The sequence below is a fragment of the Ammospiza nelsoni genome, chromosome 9, assembly GCF_027579445.1.
Source record: "Ammospiza nelsoni isolate bAmmNel1 chromosome 9, bAmmNel1.pri, whole genome shotgun sequence".
NCBI lineage: Eukaryota > Metazoa > Chordata > Aves > Passeriformes > Passerellidae > Ammospiza > Ammospiza nelsoni.
Window position 1 is genome coordinate 2,579,811 of NC_080641.1, and position 25,051 is coordinate 2,604,861.

At 49.3% G+C, this 25,051-nt stretch overlaps 1 pseudogene; it reads right to left on the reverse strand.

Annotated features, from left to right (window-relative positions):
- Positions 1-442: 442 nt before the first annotated feature.
- On the reverse strand, positions 443-19,625 carry LOC132076933 (serine/threonine-protein kinase pim-1-like; annotated as a pseudogene).
- Between the last annotated feature and the right edge of the window lie 5,426 nt (positions 19,626-25,051).

Genomic DNA, 25,051 nt, shown 5'->3' on the forward strand with positions numbered 1-25,051 from the left:
ACTGGACCTGGAGCCTGGCTTTGAAGAAGGTGCCAGAATCCAAGTCCATCATCTTCAGCTGGCCAGGCCAAGGAAGAGATTGTCATCTTTGAGGTTGTCCTTGGTGTCTCCAGCAGCAGCCCCACCTGAAACAGCTTCTCCAGGGGCTCCTTCTCCTTCCCTAGGGCCAGACCAGGCTTTCAGGGCTCTGCCCAGGGCCCCAGCCATCCATGAACAGGACAAACAAAACCAGGGGGATGGTGGCCACCAGTGCTTGTCACACCAGGTCTCCAGCTCAGCTCCAGCCCAAGAGCTGCATGTTCCCTTCTGCTGACCCCTGCTCAGAGCTACAGGCAGGACAAAACCAGCCTGGTTTGCTTTGCCACTGATTGCCAAGAGATGAGTGGAGCTGGTACCTGCTAGGTCCCTGGATCCAACTGTGCACGTGGATTTCTTCAGTCTTCTACGGCAGGGAAACACCCTTCACCCAAGGATGACAGAAAAGCTCTTCTAAGGATGGCCTTTCCGAGGGTTGCATGGACAAACACCTCTTAATAACATCTTGGCACTCTGGGGAGAGAAACCAGAAATCACCAGTCAGTTGGAGAAGTTGCCCTCCTGTTCCCATGCCCAGGTCATGCTGGGTGTGACCAGAGCTGGGCCTAAACTTCCCCATGGATGCTCTGTTTGGAGGACAGCAGGAGAGCAGGACATGTGCCTGCTCAGCAGCTGCCAGAGTGGTTTGCCCATAAGCCCGCTGCTGTCTCCCAGCACTGGTATTCCCCCCGTGCCCAGGGATGAGGATCCACCTCGAGAGAGCCATCGTGGGAACAAGATCCGCCCCCGGATGATCTCCTGGCCCCTCCTGAACGGGTGCTTCCCCATGACCAGGTGGCACAGCAGGAGGCCCAGGGACCAGATCGTGGCTGCCTCGCCGTGGTAGCGTTGGTGCTGGATCTACTCTGGTGGGCTGTAGGACAGGGTTCCTGTGGAACACAGACACAGCTCAGCAGGGGGCTGCTGCTGCTCCCAGAGCCCGGCCCCAGCATCCCTGGGCATGTGGGGGCTGCCCCAGAGGCACACGGGGTGAGTGCTGCCCTCTCGCCAGCACTTGGGACTTGTGCACAAACTGGCGGCTGGAAAAGAAGCCACTGGACTGGAAGAGGGCAGCACAATCCCTGGGAAAGCCCAACCATGACACACAAAGGAAAAACCCACCCAGTAGTGGAGAAAACCCACTCTCCTCCCCACCTGCATGGCCCCCAAAAATGTTAATAAGCCAAGGTGAACAAGGAGAGCGGAGCAGTCCAGCCCTTCCTTGCCTGCACACCAAACCATCCGGGGAATGGGGTCAGACCCCCCTCTCTGCTGCCCCCATGGGGGTTTGTGTCAGGCTGGCTGCCCCAGCTCCAGCCCCAGCCCAGGGCACAGTGGGTGCTGAAGGCTGTCAGCAGGGCTGGGAGCTGGCCGCCCTCACACCCCACCCAAATCAACTCGGTTCCAGCATCAATCCCATCCCGGCTGCAATAGGGGGAAGCCCCAGTGCTGCACCCAGGCTGGGCCACAAGATGCCCAGGAGCACCCCCTGCGAGGGCTCACCTGCAAATTGGGTGTAGGCTGTGTCTTGGAGGAAGGCGCCACAGCCAAAGTCGATCAGTTTCAGCTGCCCGCTGGCCAGGTCGAGCAGGACATTCTCGGGCTTAATGTCCCGGTACAGGACCCCGCAGCTGGTGCAGTGCCCCACGGCCTCCAGCACCTGGCGGAACAGCCCCCGCGCCTCCACCTCCGGCAGGAATCCCCGCTCTGCAAGGAAACCTGAGAGCTCCTGGCGCCGCTCCGGACGCTCCAGCACCAGCAGGAAGCTGTCAGGGAGCTCAAGCCACTCCAGGAGCTGAATGACACCGCCACAGCCATGGGACACCTTGGCCAGCAGCACGATCTCCAGGGGTGCACTGGTGCCGTCGGGCTGCGGGAGGAGCGCAATGCCGTCAGTTGGGCCGAGGCCGTGCCAGGCCTGGGGAAGCCCTCAGCCAGGCCGGGATGCTCTGCGCCCTGTGCTGGCCCCATGCCTGCTCTCCCCGCAGGGCTCCTGGCGGCTCCCACCCTGCTGGGCCCCGGCTCCTTGCCGCCCGGCACGGCCCGGCTGCTGCCGCTGGCCCCGCTCACTCACCAGCTCGCCCCAGTGCCGGATGCGATCCCGCGGCACGCGTTTGATGGCCACCTGCGAGTGAGGGAGAGCAGCGGGCTGAGCTCGCTGCCCGCCATGCCCAGACCCATCCTCCTCCTCCTCCTCCATCCCCTCTGCCTGCGCCCGCCGCCGGCCCCGCCGCTCACCGGGGCGCCGTCCGAGAGCCGCGTGGCCGCAAAGACGCTGCCGAAGCCGCCGCGCCCCAGCAGCGATCCCAGCCGATACCGCTCCTGTAGGGCCTCCTGCGCTGTCCCTGCGGGCGGGACGCGCCTGTCAGCACTCGGCCCGAGGCCAGCCACGGCCCCCGAGCGCCCCTCACCCGCCCCGGGCCCGGCATCCCCACCCGCCCCAGGCCCCGGTGGCTTGGGGCCGGCGGCCGCGCTGCCGAGCGGCGGAGCTCGGGCCGGGGAAGCCGCAGCGGAGGCGGCGGGAGCGGCCGCACCGCCTGTGTCCTCCGCGGGCCCCGGGAGGAGCCGGGGCCGGGACCGGGGTCGGGACCGGACCCTGCGTTGGGTTCGGGGCCAGGCTCGGGCCAGGTGGAGGCAAAGGGCGGCGATGCCGCCCCCGCACCAGGCACTGATGCCCGCCCAGCAGCGCCACCACCAGTACGGCCAGAGCCGGGTGGAGGCGAGACCGCAGTGGGACGGCCGGGGCTGGGCACGGGGCAGCCCCGCCCGGGGCCGGGGGCGGGCCGGGGGCATGGCCCGGCCCAGCAGGGGAGAGGGAGGCGGGGAGAGGAGAGGGACTCTGGGAAACGGACACCGAGAGAAGGGTGCCCGACAGTGGGAAAGGGAGAGAAACAGAAAGAAAGAGAGAAAGAGAAAGCAAAGGAGAAAGACTGTTCAGAAGTATCTGTTTTGGTGCTGCCGCCGCTGCTGCTGTCGCTGCTGCTGCTGCTGCTGCCGCTGCAACTGAAGCACCAGGGCCGTTAGTCCTGTTTTGCGGAGAAAAGAAGAAACCTCACAACTTTATAAAAGTTGTAAAGCCCGGTATGTTTATTTTACGACACGCGCCTGACGCAAGTCCCCCAACAAGGCATGCGTACCTCTGAAGACCTCAGGTTGCCTTTTATCCCCCTCCCAAATGCATATGCATACAGTTTCACAATAAGTTCATACATATTCATTCCGCGTGACATTTAGCACTATTTCTTCTTTATCAGAGGAATTCCTAGGTCTGGGGCAGATCGACCTTGCGGTAATTTCTGTTTTTCTTTCTCTGTCTCCTTGCTGTCTCGGCATGCAGCCTTTTCTTCAGCTTTGGCCCCACAGACCTCTCACCTCTTCCAGGCACTTCACCTAATTCAGAATGGATCCCCACTTCGTCTCATTCCCCCCTTTCCTAGGAAATAAGTAAATTCTTTTACTTAATGAAAACTTTCACAACAGTAAGTGTCTTTTAGTGCTTCACCGTGTGCTTTTGACAAAGATGTTAGTACAGCTATTTGTTGTAGCATTCTCCAGTACCAAATTAACAATATAATAGATAGTCCTAAACTTATCCCAACTAATATTAGTAAGACTACAATGGGGTGACACAACTTATTAAAGATTCTATTCGCAGTTGGTGACCACCCAAAGATCACATCCAATAACCTTAACAAAATTACATATACAGAGATTAGAATGGTTTCTACTAGACAGAATAACATCATTGCTATCAATTTGTACAGCAGCACAAGCAGTTCTCAAGCATACCCCCTTTTCCAGTATATACGAGCACAGTTTTCTGGTCAGTGACTGGATGGACTTTGAAGGGACAAATACTCTGTTCAGTGTCCAAACACACATCCTGAGCATTAATAGTATTGCTTTCGCAAATGAATCCCATCTGTTCTCTAGTAATGCAGGATTCTAAGTTTACTGTCTGCCACTTTCCATTCATCTTTCGTGCCCATACTCTATGTTCTGAAGGATAGAGTATTGTTTTTTCATGGTTTTGTCCTAGAGCAATGATGGGATGGACAACATAAACAGTGGCATTATGTATGGTAAGCACAAAGGCAGTTGCCACATTAGAAACAGGATCATAGGTGAAATTCACCATAGTCTGCCAGGATTGAAACTTCCTTTCAATATCAATTGCATTATCCCACACAATTTCTTGAATTTTAGCTGGAAAATTACCTTCACCCCTTTCCCATATGATCAGAGCTGCTGTTGCTTGTATCCATAACTGTGCTTGTATACAACTGAAAGCTAAAGACACATTATCTTGTACTATACTAAGTGTTTCTACTATCAACTTGTGGTCTTGGTCCCCGGCCTTTTCATACTTCCTTACTTTGGCAGTACTTTTGAAATCTGTCACTGGCTAGTTCCTAATGCCAATAGAGATTACTATAAAGGCTGCTTCAATTTTGTTAGGCTACCTGCTGCAGTGGCCAGTTTATTCACCAGTATTTCTGAATCAATTCCATTTAAAACTCCTAATTTTGTCCCTAATATACCAGTTAGATGTTTGTTATGGGGAACAGGAACTGCTTTCTGTTTATGACCATCCCTCCCTGCCAGAGGGATGTGCTGGCTCACACTGCAAATTCAGACACACTTCACAAGTGTATCTGACAGAGGTTTAGGTCATATTTGAGGCAGATGTTTGTTCTGAAATGTAGAGACCTCAGGAATCTCCTTCCCCCTTCAAAGCACCTGATTTCTCAGATGTGTGGCAAGCGGGAATGTCTCTCCTGGTCTACGAAACCTCACCCACCTTGCCCCTAGCTTCAGGTCCAAGCCTCAAGTAAATAATGAAGGGGGAAGTCTGAGAGAAGAGCTTAAATTCATTGCAGTGCCTCAGAAGAAACTGGGATCAGGTTTCTGCTACTTGAAACACTCAGCACAAAAGTGATGCTCAAAATCTTACAGCCTGCTGCTGAGCTCTGAGGGGGGTCTCTCTCTACCTCTTTTAAGCAGAATCCAACCGCCTCAGACTGGGACAATCACTGATCTAAATCTCAGTAGGAAAGGGGATAGCTATAAGTAAAGAAAATCACCTTCCTTGCTTGGGTTAATTTACCACCTGCAGTTCAGCACCCTTTACCAGTCATTGCCTGGGTGTTCAGCTAACCGGCTTGGAAAATGACCTAAGGAAACTGATTTCTTGGTGTTCCTGGTTTTAGGCACCAGGAGAGCTGGCTCCTTCCTTTCTTGTTCTGCTCCTGAGATATGCCTGTTTTAGTCTGAACTAGTATGGGGTGTATAAGGCCCTGCTGTGGTAAAAAGTGCAGTGTCCAGCCCTCAAAGGGAGTTTTTAGGAAGGAGGAGCAGGCTGGTTGGATTTTTGAGATGTTAATTTGCATTATCAACTCCACACATTTGAGAGACCATTCTGGATTGAGTAATAGCTCTTGTTCAGTCACATCTACTTTGAATTCAAATGAAAGTCTGATATTAATTTGAGCTCAAAGGCAGGTCACTTCTACAGGCTGTATCAAGGTGAAATTACACCAACAGTCTGATTCACTTAGGTTATCACAGACTTCCTGGTGTTCATATACACCAGGGGAGGTTCAGACACTAATTACATCTGGTCTCTCATAAGCTGTCCTATTGATGACCTGGCACCCTACTTTGATTTCTTCTCCTCTAATTCCTTGAAGAGTCCACAGTTCCTGTTCTTGCCATTCTTGCTCCTCACATATCTGATTCTCGTGGATTACTACAGTAGATATGTTTAAATCTTTTATCTCAGAAGGTTTTCCTATGGATCCAGTATACTGATTAAATGCCAGGGACCAAGGCCATTTAGCATTACTTTGAACAGAGGTACTCTCAAGTTCTGAAACTTCAGTTATGATTACACACAATACAATTCTACAAACTAAAATATGAGCTACTCCCGACCGCAATATACTCATTTTGCCCGAGTAAGTTTTAATCTCAGTTCATTGTTTCCTGGTGTCACTCCTTAAGGGGTTTCTGGGCCTTCTTCACCCGAGAGTGATGAATCCAGGCATTCTGCTCCTTGATTTTGATTGCAGTGAAGGTGGTGAGAAGTACTTGCAGTGGTCTCTCCCACTGTGGTTCCGAAGTCTTCTCTGTAAGAGACTTAACATATACATCATCCCCAGGCTATCTAACTCCCTGCTCCGAGTTCCAGCCACATGTTTCTCAATTACTCTGAGCTGTTTGCTTAATGCCACCATGTAGGTGGACATTCTGGACATTCCCTTTGTGTTCTATATGGTCTTCTATAAGGCATTCCAAAAGGACTCAGCATTCCTTTAGCTCAAGGTTTTAGTTTGAATTTGCAATAGTGCTAGTGGAAGAGCTTGGGCTAGGGTAGATTAACTTCTTGCCCCAGTCTTATGATTTGCTGCTTAATCAAATGATTCATTCTCTTCACCTGGCCGCTTGATTGGGGGTGGTATGGGGTGTGAAGTTCCTGATCTATGCCCAGATGGCTACTAATCTGTTGCACTATTTTGGAAATGAAATGTGATTCTTTATCTGAGGATATCGTGGCTGGAACTCTGAAGCGTGGTATTATTCCTTATAAAAATAATCTGGTCACCTCTTGAGCTTTGACTGTTCTGGTGGGGAATGTTTCTGGCCACCCTGAAAATGTATCTATCAATACCAGTAAATACTGATACCCCCCTTTCCTTGGGAGTTCTGAAAAGTTAATTTGCCACTGCTGTACAGGCCCATGGCCTCTCCCAGTCTGACCGAGTTTTGGCCGGGGGGTATTTTGGGGTTAGTCTGGAGGCAAGGATCACATTGTCGGCTTACCTGAGTGATAGTGGCATATAAATTCCTGACAACGATACAACGATTGTTTCAATCAGATGTGTGTTCTAGAAAGCCTGTGGAAATTACTGCTTCAAAGTCAACACTTCATTTCAATGCACTCTGTATCACTCGCAGCCTTGGTCATTTTGAAAAGGAGCTACACTCTATAAAAGGCTTCTAAGTAGTTAGGCCCTAGTGTGTTTTCTAGTGCCCTTCCTTCACTAGTAACTACGAAAATGGGAAGGGATTACTAGCTCTCTTTCAATGGTAGCCCACCCCTTGCAGTTGTACGTCTCTTTTGGTTAGTATTATTGTATTATGGCTTACCTTCCTGGAAAATCTGTACCTCACCCTTTGCTGCTTTCTTTGCCTCTCCATCTGCCAGCTCATTTCTTTCCTCCAATTTTAAGCTCACTCTCTAGTGTGCCTTAATATGCCTTTTCAGGTAGCTGAACTGCTTCTAGCAGCTGGATTGTCTCTTCTTTCCCTGTGAGGTCAGCAGTCCCCTCTCTTTCCAGATGGCTCCATGTACATGTGTGACTCCAAATGCATTCCTTGGGTCTTCCCCGCCTTAAAGTCTGCTGCTCAGCACTCACTTCTTACCCCAGGTAGATTACCTTCTGTTTCACTACCTGTGCCTTTTCTTTGAGACTCTGCATCCTTGGAGTCCTAGGAAATTCAAAAGGCTTACTGTCCAGGCTTCTCTCGCTTCCCTCGTCCGAGTGGCTACTAGAAGATCGTCCACATACTGCAACAGCCTCCTTTCCTCTTGTGGAGCTTCCTGGGACTCTGGGTCTTTGCAAGCTGTTCTCCAATCGGAGTGGGGAATCTTGAAGCCTTCAGGCACATGGACTATGTGAGCTTGAGTTTGAATGCAAAAATTTCCTGGCTGGCTTCGTGGATAGGGAGGCAAAAGAAGGCATCTCTTAGGCCTAAAACAGTGAACCAGGTTAGCTCAGGTGTTAAACAAGTTAGTAAGGTATATGAATTTGCTACCACAGGGTATAAATTCTGTGTTATCTTATTGACAGCCCTTAGTCCAGTACTATCAATTATTGGGCTGATTCCTTCCTTATCTTCCTTTTGAGAGTACTACTCAGTTCTCACTAGTTGTGTTCTTTCCTTAAACTTGATGCTCATGGGGGAGCATCTTTCAGTCTCCCTGGTACAGCAGAGGCCCATACCCTTGAAAACATTTATTTACTTATTCTAATATCTCCTTACTAATGTCTCTCTTAATTTCAGTGTCTGTTAATGTTAAGCCTAACATCTTTGTATCATTTGCCTCCAGAGTAACCTTTCTCATTTGAGAATGTTTAGCAAATTGAGCGAATTGTACAAAAGCTTTTAGGTACACATAGTACTCATATTACTTTAAAGGTTTGCACAAGGATGCCAGGATGCCTTCTCAGACTGGCCAGTTGTTCAGTTGTTCCCCACACTGCAACATAAACATTCTCCACAGGTACTAAAGTTTTATTTAAAACTGAATATATGGCCCTTGTGTCAACAAAAATTCTTCCCTTTTGGGGAGGTCATCTTTACCCTTCCTCCCTTACCTTGGGAGGAGCCTTTAGCAAATCATATGTACTCATTTTGTGAACTGTGATTGCTTTGCATTTCAGCACGATAATCCTTGCCTGATTTCATACGTTGCTATCTTATGCTGCATGCTGAACAACATGTTTGATTTGCTTTCTCTTTGCCTTGCTTTCCCTTTTCAAGAAATCTGGGTGATTCCTTAAAACACAAAGACATTTCAGCATACAAAACTCTATCCCGTTTATCCTCCTATTTTAAAACAGTACTAACAGAAATGAAGTATTATAAATCTTTTTATTTTCTGAGCTGCTCCTACTGGCAGCCTTCTCCCAGTGAGCCCCTCCCAAAAGGGGCTAATTTAGGAACCTCTTTGCTCTGGTCAGTTCTCATTATTTATTTCTCTTTGCCCTGTCTCGCTTCCACTCAAACCTTTTTACAGACCTTCACAGTAGTTTCTCAACTTTCCTCCTATACACACAGCTCCAGGTGGCAGGTATCAGATGTGGTTCCCACACACAAGTTCTAAGACCTTAGGTTCTGAATCCGCTTGACCAGAAACTTCTAATTTACATGTGCCCTGACACTTATTAGAACAGCAAAACCAGTGTTTCTCATAAACACCGCACTGCAATAATAACTGCACATCCAGCTTTTGCTCACAGGCCATTCCCGTGTTCCCTGGGGAGACGGGGCAGCCAGAGCTGTCCCTGTGCCCAGGGGACAGCCACTGTCACCTCACACAGCATGCTAATCAAAAACGTGATATAGACACTATATTCTGATCAAAAAAATATCAGTCTTTTCTAGTTCTCTTCTTGCACAATCTAATTAAGCCCTGTGTCTACTTACACTTGTTTTACTGCTTTGCAAAAAGGCTGTGCTAGTCACAGCCGAAACTCTGATATGCCCACAGACACAAACACTCGCACCCGCACCCCGCCTTTATCTCAAATTCGCTAGAGCCAAGGCTTGAATTGCTGTGAGGGGGGGGAATTCTTGGAATTCCTTTAACTCTATTGTAATTAAGCATAAATCATGGTACTATAGTTCTCCTATGTAAAATGCCACTCTTGTTGCAACAAAATCTTAAAATCTCCACAAACACTATTATACAATCTGAGAATCAAATTACCACAATGCAGCGGAAGAAAATCACCACACAAAACCACTTGGAAAGGGCATATCTCTCAAAGTGCTCACTTTTCTCAACACAACATAGCATACCATAATTCAGCATTTACTCATATCAATTTTCTTGGACACAATCAAAATCAAACATCCAAGGCAAAGGAACTCTCTGAGCTCATACTCATACTCATGGTTAAAATGTACCAGATCTACACAAATCACTACATTTAAACACGATAAGTACCATCACTGACATTCTTCCACTCGCTTCTCTGCGGGGCACTTCTGTCCCTGCCCCCGCAGCCTGCTGCAGCCGGCGCCTCAGGCCTCACTCGGCTGCTTCAAACACGGGTAGTACTGACCCCCCCGCACTGTAGATTTATTCTCTTTTATACACCATACACTTATACACTTGCACGATTAGAAACACAGTGCACCGACCACACAATGCACACATTAACCATACAGCAACACAGTGTCCGGACATCACACACATGCAAACAAAACACACACGGGCTCAACACTTCTGCTCTATCAGAACTATGAACCCCCAACACACATACACGGGTTCACCCGGCTCACCCCCAGAGCCACTAGCGGTCTGCTCTATCAGAATGATGAACCCCGTCACTAATACAGCTGCTCTATCAGCTGAACCCAGACGTCTCCGGGTGGTTTACTCCCTTGCTCTCCTTTCCCTCCCCCGGGGCTCGCCATAATGTTCTGCGGAGAAAAGAAGAAACCTCACAACTTTATAAAAGTTGTAAAGCCCGGTATGTTTATTTTACGACACGCGCCTGACGCAAGTCCCCCAACAAGGCATGCGTACCTCTGAAGACCTCAGGTCGCCTTTTATCCCCCTCCCAAATGCATATGCATACAGTTTCACAATAAGTTCATACATATTCATTCCGCGTGACATTTAGCACTAGTTACTCTTTATCAGAGGAATTCCTAGGTCTGGGGCAGATCGACCTTGCGGTAATTTCTGTTTTTCTTTCTCTGTCCCCTTGCTGTCTCGGCATGCGGCCTTTTCTTCGGCTTTGGCCCCACAGACCTCTCACCTCTTCCAGGCACTTCACCTAATTCAGAATGGATCCCCACTTCGTCTCAGTCCCCGTGTCCGTTCCCCGCTCGCCCCACGAGCCCCACGTTCGAGCCCCGCGCGCCCCGGGGACAGCCCCTCCATCTGCCCAAACACGGGAACTTTGCGGCCTTGAGCCCGGATGCAGAGCCCTGACTCCTGCACGCTGGCACAGCGATCCCCTCGCTTGCTGCTGTGCACTGTCCTTGCTGAGGGGCAAACACTGTCGGGCCACCTTCCCTTGGGGTAGCATTCCTACCTGAGCCCAGCACTGCTCTGACACCTCCAGTGTTGCTTTCCAGTAAAAACAGGGGAAGGAAAACTGTGTGTGGCTCATGGTATTTTAGAGTGTCTAAAAATCACTAAGTCACCAATCTTAGAGGTGAGGTGCATCTGGAATTACTGGGATGGAGAAGCAGTGCAACATGGAAAAGGGGAGCCTAGAAATAAATAGAGGAAAACACCTTGGATTGTTTCTTTCATTTTCATTTCACATCTGGAAAGCTGTTTCAGTTTTCCAGGAATCTTCTCCTGTCTGCTCTTCCCAAGAATCTCTCATTGAGAACAAGGTCAAGCTTCTGTCACAAGATTTGCCACCAGGAAATTATGCCACTGGTGAAATTTTCATTTTGACTGTTTGTGCTGGTTTGGGGCAAATTTTGGGAGGAAACCTCCAAAATGGGTCCGTCTAGAAAGCAAGTTCAAGCAGCCCCTACTCCTAATAGTTCAGGAAAAGACTTCCCTTGAGAAAAGTGAAAAAACCCAAGTTTATTTAACAAGTGAAGTATTCACAAGCATGAAAAATGAATAATATTAAATCAAACTTCTCACAGTGCTGAAGAGATGGCAAATTCAGAAAGTCCTTTTTGTGGGTTGCAGTTGGCTCCCTCGGTCTCTTCTAAGTCCCTCTGGAGCTGGAATGCAGCGTCCCAGAGCTCGGTGGGCCACAGGTGTGAGCTGCTGCCAGTGTTTGTCTGGGTTTTCAGTCCAGAGCAGGTTTAAACAGTTCCAAGAAAAAGCAAAGTCACAGTCCGAGGAACTTCTTTCCTAAGGTGGCTAAAACCAAATTGCTAGACCTGGGCTTTGAAGGCATCGGGAAATTTCCAAATCTGGGCACTGGCGGTCCCAGCAAACACCAGAGCTGGATGGTGCTGGAGCCAGAACCTGCAGATTTACAAATTTTGGCCTTCTGTGCCAGCTAATCCATGGACTTGGGCTGTGCCAGCACCAGGAAGTTTTCAGATCTGGGCGCTGGCGCTGCCAGCAAACACCAGATCTGGATGGTGTCATTGCCAGTGACAGAAATCTGCTGGATTTGGGCTCTGCTGGCCCTGAGAAATTTCCAAATCTTGGTTGTGGTTACATGACACACAAGATGTCGGGGTGGTGCCAGAGCCAGTAGCAGGAAGCTGCCACAGGTTTTGGATTTCTGTGCCAGCAAATTGCTGCACTTGGGCTGTGCCAGAATTGGGAAATTTCCAGATCTGGGCACTGGCAGTACCAGCAAACAGCCCATTTCAGCCTCCAGGCCCCAGGAAGGACTGGATCTGGATGCCTTCCTCTTTTCTTTCCTTCTTTCCTTCCTTTTTTCTTGGGATCCTGCTGCCAGCAAACTCCAGATTGGGCAGTGCTGGCAAGGGGAAATTGTCAGGTTTTAGCTTTCTTTGCCAGCAAATTGCTGGACATGGGTGGTGCTGGAACAGGGAAATTGCCAGATGTGGGCACTGGCAGTGCCAGCGCACACCAGATCTGGGTGGGGAATGTGCCAGCACCAGGAAATTGCCAAATGTGAACTTTCAGTGCCAGCATATAGCTGGAATTATGCTGTGCAGGAACCTGAAAACTTCTGGATCTGGGCACTTGTGGTGTCAGCAAACACAAGATTGAGTTGCCGTAGGTACCAGGTCTTTGCTTGGTTTTGGCTTTCTTTGCCAGAAAATTACAAGACTTGGGCTGTGCTGGCACCGGGAAATTCCCGCATCTGGGCACTGGTGGTGCCAGCAAACACAGGATCTTGGCATTGCCAATGACGGTAGAAGGGAATTGCCAGATTGTAGCTTTCTTTACCAGAAAATTGCTGGACTTGGCTCTGCCAGAACAGGGAAATATCCAGATCTGAGCACTGGCAGTGGCAGCAAACACCAGGTCTGGGTGCCTATATTGGCATCAGGAGATTGCCGGATTTTGGCTTTCTGTGCCAGCAAATTGCTGGACTTGGGCTGTGCCAGCACTGGGAAATTTCCAGATCTGGGCACTTGCACAGCAAACACCAGACCTGGGTGGTGCTGGTGGCAGCACTGGGAAGCTGCTGGGTTCTGGCTTTCTTTGCCAGAAAATTGCTGCATTTAGGTTTTGCTGGCACTGAGAAATTCCCAGATGCTAATTTTCTGTGCCAGCAAACTGCTGGAATTAGGCTGTGCAGGCCTCTGGAACATTCCCGATCTGGGTACTGGGGGTGTCAGCAAACCCGATATTGGGTTGCTGTAGGTACCAGGTCTTTGCTTGGTTTTGACTTTCTTTGCCAGCAAATTGCTGGACTTGGTCTCTGTCAGAATAGGGAAATATCAAAATCTGGGAAGTGGCAGTGCCAGCAAACAACACATTTCAGGAAGGATTGGATCTGGATCCGTTCCCTCCCTGCCTCCCTCCCTCAACAAGGCGCCAGAAGGGCTGGAGAGCAGCCAGTCAGAAAGGGACCTGCAGGGACTGATGGAGAGCAGGCTGGACATGAGCCAGCAGTGTGCCCAGGTGGCCAAGGAGGCCAATGGCTCCTGGCCTGGATCAGGAATGGTGTGGCCAGCAGGAGCAGGGCAGTGATTCTTCCCCTGTGCTCAGCACTGCTTGGGCAGCACCTCGAGTGCTGTTTGCAGTTCTGGGGCCCCCAATTTAGGAAGGACATGGAGGGGCTGGAGCATGTCCAGAGAAGGGCAACAAGGCGGGGGGGTGGGGGGGGATCTGGAACACAAGAGCTTTGAGGAGCGGTTGAGGGAGCTGATGTTGTTTATCCTGGAGGAGAGGAGGCCCAGAGGAGACAAGGCGGTGTCAGGGCACAGGTTGGACTTGATGATCTCCATGGCCTGTTCCACCCTTGCTGATTCTGGGATTCTCTGAAACCACCCTTGGAGCAGTTGCAGGAGGAGCCCTGGGCCTCCTCATCAGAAGCTCCAGCAGCCCAGGTCCCTCAGCTTCTCCTGCCAGCCCCAAAGCCCATCCTGTCAGTCCTGCAGAGCCTCTGCAGCTCCTCCTCACTGCCCAGAACAGGGAGCCCCAGAGCCAGACAGAGTAGCCCAGATGTGCCCCCCTGGCCTGGGGTGTCTCTGGCAAGGGAGCAGCACCAGGCACTGCAGGAGCCTGCAGACAATTGATCTGAAGCCCAAAGCTCCTTAGCTCCTTCTGAAAGAGCAGGAACAGTTCCTCATTCCAGTGTGGTGGAATGCTGGGCACCACAGCTCCAGGCGAGGACTGGACACAAGTTTGCTCCCACTGGGTGCTGTGATGGGTTCTGCAGGAACTCTGGGCTCCTGTGCTTGCCCGGCACAATGAGGAGAGATGGAGCCAAGTGCACTGATGTGGGAAATGGATTTGTACAAAGTTTTTAGAGCCTAATAGAAGGCCCACAAAGTATGAATCTATATATAAATCTTGAGACAAGGAATGCTAACTTAAAATTTTCCATGGAATAGGACAGATATTGTTGATAGAGTAATGGAGCTAGAAAAATATTTCTAAAGATGGCCTTGCAAATAAGATTTTGGAAAAACAGAGCTATGAAAGATGCATTGTAGTGGGACCCACAAGGGATATGTTTAAATAATTGGCTTTAACACATCTATAACATGGCATGGCAAAAGGCTGAAAGACCAAGAAACACTTATAATGTAAAATATTTAGGAAGTAGTTGGCTTCTGATTGTGATGGCATGAATGATAACATCTGTATTGTGTCACCCTTCTCATGAGACTGAAAATGGAATAAAAGTTTTTAAAACACCTCTCAGTTGCCCCATCTCTAGGTCAAGAAAAGAGTATTATCCAACACACTGTCTCACTTTTGCCTCGAGCATAGCCCAGCCTGGACCAAAGACACCGAAAGATTTCCCCTTTGGCCCATGTCTTGAAACATCAGGTCTGCTGTTTGACAGCTCAGGTTGGGTTTGTGTCAAGGAGTTTCCCTCAGAAATACTGGGTGTGTCTTCCTCTGTGCCTTCCCCTCAGCAGCCTTGGGGATGCTCGTGTGTGAAGCCATCTGTCTCACACAGTTTGAGACAACTTCAAACAGGATATTGTGCAATAAGTTGTCTCCTCTAAAGTGTTCCAACAACCCCTTTCCAGCAATAGGAAATTATTACTAATAGATGAAAGTGGAAACCCCCAACAGTTTATTATCAAACAGAATCCCCCCATGACACGCGTTACAAGAAGGCGCTGGGGTCTCTCTCGGAAGAACAGGAGCTGTCACGGAGCAGTTCCAGCAGCTGATGGAGGCTCGGGGACTCATCCGGCGTCGGCTTTCTCCCACGGCAGAGCTCCATGGAGCGGGCAGGGCAGTTAAGCAGCTGGGCTGGAGCCCCTCGCTGCCTTGTCTCCCCGGCGTGGCTCAGCTCACAGACTCTTGGGCTGGGAGCGGGGCCGCTCCGCTCCTGCCGGCACCGTGTCCCTGGGCTTGGACAAACAGTTTCCTGCCAGGAGAGCCCTGCACACTGCTCCACAGATCTTTCATAAAGGCCCAAACCAACTCCAAACACTCTGTCTGCAGCAGCTTTTCACAAAGGGCTGCAGCAATCCGGGACAGCTGCGAGTGTCGGAAGGCTCTTGTCTTGTTCCTGACAGCAGAATTCTTGATGATCTGATGCAGTTTTATTCAGATGTAACATGAGAGCTGAGGTTTTTTGTTAAAATATTTCTTGATGTGTAACAAGCCTTGGGAGCATGAGGTACAGGACTGACATGCGAAAGCATGAGCATATCCTCCAAAGTGGCCAGTCTAATTGTCCATTTTATTACTCTTATATTTACTCCACACTAATAAGGAAAACCAAGCTCTGCTTGGAGGCAAAACAGGCATGGGACACACTACAGTCCCTTGCAGGCTCAGCAGGGCTGGCAGTGGCACAGCAGGCTGTCTGCTTCATTGTGAACCACTACAGAGCTACATCCCAATCTGGTTTAAGTAACATGGTATTATTAAGAGCTCCTTTTCTGCATGAGATACAAAAAGGAGATCCCACATTATCTCCATGCAAGCATGCAGTAAAGAACTGCTCCTGCCGTCCTAACAGAGCATTTGCTTTGGCAATTACACTCTTCCCATTCATCTTTTGATGCAGACACTTCAGGTTTTCCCCCACACCCCTGCAAGGCTGGCAGTCTCTGTTTCCCATTTCCTGTTCTTCCCTAGAGATGGTGCAGTGGCTGCTTTGAAACAAAAAGCCCTGAGATCTGGATAGCTTGAAGGAGCATGAAATGCTAATTAAGTGTTCATATTGGTAACACCCAGGTCTGCACTGCCCAGTCCTCTGCAGCAGCAGCAGCAGTACCATGCATCATTCCTGTTGGTGGATGTCCATGTTTCTGATGTGCACGGGCAATGACTTTGAGGAGGAACAAAAATACCCCTCTTCCAAGAGTGGGTGTGCAAGGAGATGTGAAGTTTTACAGCCTTTTCTAGGATATTTCAGAAAGATCTAAGAGAATATTGTGGCATGGAGTGGGCCCGTAATTTTGTCTCCAGAGAAATCCCCAAAGGGCACATTCACTCTGCTGCTGATGGCAACCCCATAAGCTCATGGACCAATTTTCCCTGCAATGTGCCGCCCTGCCTGGGCTTTACTGGGCCGGAACTAGACCCAGAGCTAAGCAAACACAGGCAGCCAGGTGACATTGTGTAACATCAGAAGCTGGCAACCATGAGGACTTTGCTGCCCAAAGGTTACAGTTTGCACTGAGCCCAGAAGTGTTTTTCCCTAAGGCAAAGCAAATTGAAATGTGAAGTTTAAAAGCTTCATATTACTATGAAAGGAAACTTCAGAATAATTTCTGGAAGGGCATCATTGTCAATGATCATGCAGCCCACCAACAGCTGGAGCTGAATCCAGAATTGCTTCTTCCAGCTGTGCAGGAATTCATTCCACTGGCAAGCACTGGTCCATGGGAACAAATGATCCCCTAGCTCTGGGCTGAAATGTGCCCAGGCTGCAGTGCAGATTTGAGGAACCCTTGTCACTTGTTATTGGCCTCCCAGTGCACTCATCCTTCTGCAAACAAGGTGCAAACAACACAGCTGCACTGCTGTCCCTGGTAAATATACGTACGGGTGACTTTGCCAAAGCAGTGCATCATTTCCCAGTGAAATACATGACCTCTTCTTACCTATGGAATTGTGATTGAAGACACCTGTGAGCCAGATCTGTGGGAGATTGCAAAGGAGCAAAGCTTTGGGATTTGGGCACACTTCTCTTGGTTTCTTTGCTCAGGCCTTTGGTGAGCACAGAACACACCTAGGTAAAAAACTATTGACTATACAGGATCTTTTGGACCCATTGTCCCCCAAACAGGTCAATGTATGGCCCTGTTACAATGACAAGTTGAAAACAGCAGCACAAATGACACAAAGGAAACATGGCCAAAGAGGAAGAGGAGAGGCCCAATGAGGAAAGGATGTGGTGAGACACTGGCACACTGAATGAGCTGCACTCCCATAATCTCTAGGCTAGCAGGTCCTGGTCTCACATTCTCCTCTTGGTTTATTTAAATTTTATTTATTTATTTATTTTTTCCATCATCCAAATAAGATATATACAATTAAAAATATGTCATCAAAACTTAAAGACAGAAACAAAACACATTAATTCAAAACTACATCTAAAGATCAAAACATATGTACAGCTGTAACTATGAAGCCTAACACATCAATCCTAATCTGCAAACACTCTTCATACAGGTGGCAACTTCTTCCTGAGCTTGGAGGACTGAGAGCTCTTCTGGACGGGAGGCGAGGACTTTGTGGGTGAGGGAACATCAGAAGTGTTCAGAGAAAACTTCTCAGTAAGACGGTAACCAGTCAGATCTGCCAAATGGAGACACAAAGTTTAACAGAGGCCACAATGCAAAACTAAAGCAGCTGAAACTCCATATTTCCTGGGACACATTTCCTGCAAACTTCTAAACAGCTGCTCAGGGAAACATGCTCCTGCTGGCAGACACTGAGGCAGGCCAGGGCAAACCCTGAGCCACTTGCCCAGAGCTGGCACAGGCCCAGCCTGGCCTCTGGGCTGCCCTGGGACAGCAGGGAGCCCAGAGCCCTGTGCTCTCCAGGAATGGCTCAGCTGCACATGCACCCTCCTGCTCCTCTGCCTGCCCCACAGCTCAGCAGCCCCACAGCTCCAGGGGCACTGGCAGCAGCACAGCTCATTGCAGGGGCACATGCAGGGCACAGCTGTTCCCTGGCAATGTGCACAGCCTCTCTGGGCTGCCACAAGACCCTTCCTCCCACCAGAGATTGGCCCAGCTCCCCCCTCACCTCTGTGTGAGGCTGAGCCATGACTGCCCTTCACCTTCTCCTCCATCTGGAGTTGCTTCAGGCCCCCCATGCCATGACTAGGAAGGGCAATGACGAGAACAGGGGCAGATGCACACCACAGAGACCTGCAGCAGGATTGAGGCTCTTTTCACCCATGTATCCCCAAATCTGCAGAACTTTGGAAAACAACAAATGCAGGGAAAACACGTTGTGGGCTATGAAGTTGCAGAATATCCAGAAATGCAGCCTGTTTCTTCTCTGGGGCTTGGCAATGGATCCATCTGAATGTTTTACCCTATTGCAAAGCTGAGGAAAGGGTGGCAGGCAGTTTAGCCAGGCTGTCCCGTTCTAGAGAGTGTCTCTTGGGAACTATCAGGCCCAGCACCAACATTTAAGGCAGCATTTGCTCCAACTGTCCCATGGCTGTCAGCCTGTGAAGGTGCCTGTAAAGTGATTCATCATCTCAAGGCTAACATGCAACATCAGTCTGAATAGAAAGTAGAGCTCTAAGGCCAGGACAGTCATACAAGAGTCCTTTGGCAGGAGCTGCACCTGCTGTGCAGGCTGTGCCACACCAAGCAGATTGTCCCCCATGTGCCCACGCCCCAGCAAGGACCCTCCTCATTTCTCAAGTTAATGGCATCATGAGGAGACATGGTTTTCCCAGGGCCTCTGTGGTTAGCACTGTGAAATACCAAACACTGCTCACAGCTGCAATTGCAATTGTCCCTCTTCCCACAAAAGCACAAGGCTCTATCCTTGGCCTTTGCAGACACTTTCACTTCCCCATCAGTCACCACATCTAGGAAAATCTGACAGACTGGGAGAACTCCAGGAAGCAGCAGGAAGCTAAATCAGAGGAGCTTTAGTTTGGATATCAGGAAAAAGGGTTTTTCACCCAGAGGGTGGTTGGGCACTGGAACAGGCTCCCCGGGCCAGTGGTCACAGCACCAAGCCTGACAGGGCTGAAGGAGCATTTGGACAGCAATCTCAGGCACTTGGTGTGACCCTTGGGCTGTTCTGGGCAAGGCCAGGAGCTGGACTCCATGGTCCTGATGGGCCCATCCAACTCCCCATATTCTACAGTTCTGTGATTCTGAGAACTAATGGGCTGCAGGAGGGCAGAAATAGGTGACAAGAGGAAATAAGTGAGGTTGGTTGGAGAATCAAGTCACTGAGTCCACAGAAGATGCAGGATACAGGACCCTTCCCTCCAACCATTCCCATTCTCTGTCTCATCCCTTCTCCCTCCCACACACATGAAGGTGAAGAATATTACTAAAAGAAGAAGAACCTACTTGGTTCCCATGTCTATGAGAGCAGTCATTGCTCGTGCAGGAGTCACATTCTCCACCAGGATCCCCAGGGTCTGACTGGCTGCTTTCTGAACAAATTCTGGGGAGTTGGACACCATCTGGAGAAGGACCTGAGCAACCTCATCCACCTCAGAGTCCATGTCCTTCTTCAAGGTCACAGAGAGCTCTCCCAGAGTGACAATGGCAGAGCAGGACACCTTGGAACCGAGGTTGGTCACCTGGGGAAGCCATGACGGGAAACATAAGAATCACCTGGAAAAGAAAACCAGTTGCCTTCAACAGAAGTCCCAGGAAATGAAAACACATCCCACTGTGTCCAGAGGAGCATACAAGGACAGGAAGAGCAGGAGAGCACAAGCACAGAAAGGCACTTACTCTGGCACCAATTTCTGGCTTCAGACCTGCTCACTGCAGGTGTAAATAAAAAATTTCATTAAGTGTTCTACTTAACCCTTCTTAAATGTCCACAGCTTTGATTTTAGGCCCTTTTACTAGAAAATAAATAAAGAGCTGCTTTCAAATCATGAAGGCAAAAGTCAAAAAGATAAAAGAGTCAGGTGCTCCTGTTAAAAAAGCAACACCAGCAGCTGAAGCACTCAGCCAGGAAACAGAAAACACAGGTTCAGGTCTACAGAATAATTTGCAGTGTTGAATTACAGCTTGGGCAGAGACTGGGACTCTGGGAAATAACATCATTAGTGTCTCAGTTTCTGCATTTGCACTCAAAGATGAGTGTCAGATACCCGACCTGCCAGTAAATACAGCTGCATGTGCCCACAGATCCTACAGACAGCTGACAGACATTGGAAATATCAGGTCTAAAACCAGAAATTACGGCAGACCCTGAGCACACATGGAGATGAACAAGCGCATACCTACTCTAGACATTGTGTATGAAGTATGGGGGACAATTCAGAACAATGTTCTCACCTCGCTGGTAACTGCCAAGCAAACCTCACGGAGGCTTCAAAGCAGGACCTCTGAATGGGACCCAGCCAGGTGTTGGATGGTGAAGAGTCCCTTCTCCTTCAGCTCCCTGGAAGGCAGAAGATTGATTTTTCTCTCCACCAAGGCAGCACCCTCTGAAATGACCAGGCTGGCAGCTCAGTGAACAATGGGAGGTGCTTTTCAAGGAGTGCTTAATGAAATCGTGGAATGCGTTGCCCCAGGATGCTGTGGCTGTCAAAAGCATTCACAAACCCAAGAGGCAAAGAGAGGAGTTTCAGAGTGGCCATTTGAGAAGACAGCCTTTCTGAAATCTCTGGCACATGAGGCCCCTCTGTCACGGCTTCCTAGGAGCTGTGAGACCGGGCCATGCTGCTGTTTGTTGTCACCTCCCTGTACCTGTCCCTGAGACACAGTGCCACTGGCTGTTATTGGGGCATTTTCCTTCTTTGCCAGCCCCAGCATGCATTCAGCAGGGAGAATCTGCACTGCCTCTCTGGAGCTGAGTTTCCACTCTATGACCTCGGCCTCTCTGTCACCCCCTCCACTCCCCCTCACACATTCCCCAGAAAAGCAGCAGGATGTCTGCTGGGACCCCCTCAGCCTGCAGGAAGGCCAAGTGGGTCCTGGCCTCTCCTGACCCACAGCACAGCTTTTTTTCATCCCAGCATGGAAATATATAAACTATATTATGACATCACACAATAGGGCCAGGAGCTTTTTATTTTGGCTGCAAGTGTCCACAGGGCATTGGGGAAGAGAAGAAAAAGAGTGTTTTGCAACAAGCAACCCGGCTACTCAGGCAGGATGGTAGGAAAAGTGTCTGGGAGCTGCTTTTTAGGACTTTGGTTGTTCTGCTGAAGCTTCTGACAGAGCTGATGGGCAGATCCCAGAGCTGTGGAGAGTTCCTGGGAAATTTGTCCTTGGATATGTCTACGAATGCTCTCCCAGCCATGAACTGCCATCCTTGTCCTGTCCATATGTTACTGCTTTGGCTGTTGAGTGTCTGACGTGCCTCTTGAGGCTGCTATGGACCTCCTTCACCAAGGAATGGATTGTGATACAACATCCCTTTCTGCTTATGTTTGGGCATTGACAGAGCCTGGACCACTCTGGCCCGAGCTTGGGCTCTGGCCAAGCAAGATTGCTGATGAGAGCAGCTCACGGTCCTCAGCTCTTCCCTGCTGCTGTGACAGACAGACATGGCCATGGGGACAGAATGGAGCTGCTCCATCTGCCAGGGCACTAAGAAGGATGTGAATTTTTCTCTGCCCTGTCACCACGAGTTCTGCCTGGGCTGCATCCTGCAGTGGGCAAAGAGAAATCCAGTGTGCCAACTCTGCAGAAGAATGATAGAAGCTGTCAGGTTTTCTGAGTAGGATGAACAGGACTACATACAATGTGCCATCAGCTCCCCCAAACAATTACTAGAGTCCAGCAGGGAGAGAGCCTGGCCACCTTGCTGAAAGCAGCCCCCAAGACCCTGTGATGGCTGCTCCATCTTCCCCACAGGGAACACTGTCCCCAGCTGAGCAGGGGGCTGCAGGACCAGAGACTGTGCATGGCCTCCTGCCCAAGGAGTGGGCCGAATTTTTCAAATAACAATGTCATCTACTGGACCAAAGGTGGCCCTGGCTGCAGCAGAAGCTTGAGGGAATATGCCAGCACCAGAGATGGCTGGTTAAGGAATTCATAGAGCAGCATCCTGCACGCCCTCTGTGCCTATGGTCAAGTTGCCAAAATCTTGGTGCCAGTGCTGCAGCTTCTCCTCTGGAGCAGTCTGGATTGCTGCTAGCATAGTCCAGGGTAAAGAAGCAAAAAGGACCTTTGCATAATCTCCACAGATGTTTTATTCAGCTGTGCAGGGAGATGTTCAGCTCCCAGCACCCACACACAGAGGGTCTCACTTTGTCTCCACAGGGGCCTGGGAGCTGACCCTGATCTTGGGGCAGTACAAAGATAAGGGGGCCAATCAGGGAATAGGGAAGGTGTGGCTCAGGAACGCAGGAATATACATAGGAACAGGGGAAGGAGCCAATGGGGTCTAACAACTTTTTGAGGGAAGCTTCTTGTGTCTCCCTAGACCAGGGAATGCCCCCCCAGGGTCTCCACAATTCCCCGTGTTTTATATTATTAGGAAAGCTTCTCTGAAGGATCAACTGAATCAACACAAAATGACAAAAACAATCAAAAGCACTCATAGGACAATTTTTTCAAAATGCATACAATTCTGAGTTCCCAGTGTGCCAACAGATTTCTTGGAGTGCCTTAGATCTGGCAGGAGGGATGCAGGGTTTTCTTAGCACAGTTTATCAGGAAACTGAGTCACACATACTGAACCTCTGGTCCATGGCCTCCTCACTGCCATCGTGCAGCAAGGAGGCCCAGAGGCTGCTGTGCTCTGGTCCTGTCAGGGATGAACACAGCGGCTCTGTGGCCAGTGCCAGCTCCAGCAGCTCACAAGAGGAGACTCCTTCCAGAAGCTCTGCTGGCTCCAGTGTGGCAGACCAGCAGAGCCCACTGGAAGCCACCCTCCATTGCAGCCACCCCCAGCTGCGCCCATCATCACTGTAGAGCAGGAGCTGCCCCAGAGGAGCCGCGGCAGGAGCTCGTGGCAGTGGCAGGTCCCTGTACCCAGGGCAGAGCCACAGAACCTCTGCTCCTGCCTGGGACAGGGGCTGCTCACCCTGGTGTCCCACCGAGAGCAGGGATCCTGGGCCCTAAACTCTGCCCAGCCCTGCAAAAGGCCACCCCGCCAGCAGTGCCAGCAAGGTTTCTGCAGCCATTCAGTCAAATCAGAGGAAACAAATGTCTCTTCAGCTGACACAGTCTCTGCACACAGCTTTCTCCCCCTTCTCCTGGTGCCTTTCCCTGACTCCAGCAAGAGCTGCAGGAAATGCTGTGTGAGCCATGATGATGGAAGAGCTACTGATAAAAACACTGGGGTGATGCTTTCAGAGGAGTCATGAATGGAAGATTGACCAACCTTCCAGCAAATGGTATGCCAAAAGTTTCCATTCTTTTAATAATTGACTGCAATTAATTAGTAAAGAGAATGATATGGAAACAATCTCCCACAGCTGCTGGCTTTCCTCAGGCTCCATGGTCTATGTATTGCTAGACTTACTTCATTTAGGCAGAATATTAACTGCCCTGACTTGCTGGAGACTGACCACAAGGTCTCATCTGTGGTGAGCAGTCACTAAAATTAGCTCAGCAGAGGCATCTTCAGCTCTCCAAGTATAGCAGAAATACATATTCTCTGCTTCATGACTGTGTGGCAGCAGCTGCTGGTGTGGGTTTGTCAGCGTTGATTCATGGATTACTCCTGGGAAGGAATTGTGTGCACAGGCACAGTATGACGGCTTCGATCTCCTCTAATTACTCCAATCGGATGATGGCCAGAACTTTTAGGCAAAAAGCATCATGACAGAATAATTTACAATATTCTCCAAACTACTCCTGTGGTTTTGATTTTCTTACTGATTGGGTTCAGTGTCCAGCCTCAAGAAATCAGTCCAGAAAGAACAGGCAAACCTCATCTTGCAAGTTAGAGTGCAAGTCTTTAATTTGCTGGTTTTGCAGCATCTACAAACTGCTTTTCAACATATTTGCAAAAAAATCTCTTAGTTCTTGCTATACCTATCCAGAACCTGAGTCTCTCCTCGTTTTATTTTGATTTGAGATCTCAGCATGATTTTTTTTCTGGACAGGGAAGTAAGAACCAGCTGCAAATACAGACTACAAGTGTGAATCTGTACTGCAGGAACTGAGCTGTAGCTTGTAATTAAAGGCAAGAAGTGATGCCATGGTAAATGTCAATGTTTAGTGCTGGCATAGGAGCCTTCTGCAATGCTCCACCAACCCATGGTTCACACTGCTACAAACTCTCTTTCTGGTGTTACAAAGAATGTTGAAGACCTGACTGTAAGTAAAAAAAATAGCCAGAATGTTAATTTTTGTTAATATGGCGAACAATGACTATCTAATAATTCAGAGCTCATAGAAGTGAGTATTCAGATTTCCACTTAGTACGTGCTGGCAGTTTTAATTTGAAATCAACGGGTTTATCCAAATCAAGTTATCCATAGGAATTAATTTTCTCTATGATCTACCTAAAAATGCCTCATTATCTGATAAGTTTAGTAGAAATTTGCAAAGTCAACAGTCCACAGATTTGAATTTCTTGTTTAGTGGCTATTCTGCAGGAAACCTTTTACAGACAAATCAGTTTGGATGCAATTAAAATGCCAGTACATTTAATCTAGCCATTCTGGTATTAGAACAAAACCATATGACTGCACAGCCTTTTAAAAAATATTTTAAAATAAATGTTCAAATCAACAGTCTGAGTAGGACTCAGAATAAAAACTCTACCAAACTTCAGCTCCATTGGAAGATTCCCTTGTCACCCTGTGAATCAACTCTACATTCAGAAGATTAAAAGTCTCAATTATGGTGGTTTTGGTATGATTAGGAATTGGGGAAGGGTCTTCTTCCTTCTCAACTCCATGCTGCAGTGCCTTTGGGATGTCGCCTGCTGGCTGTTGTTTGTGCAGCCCTGGTATTTCTCCATGAGGCAGAAAGTGCAATTGCATTTCCAGCCCAGAGCCCATGAGGA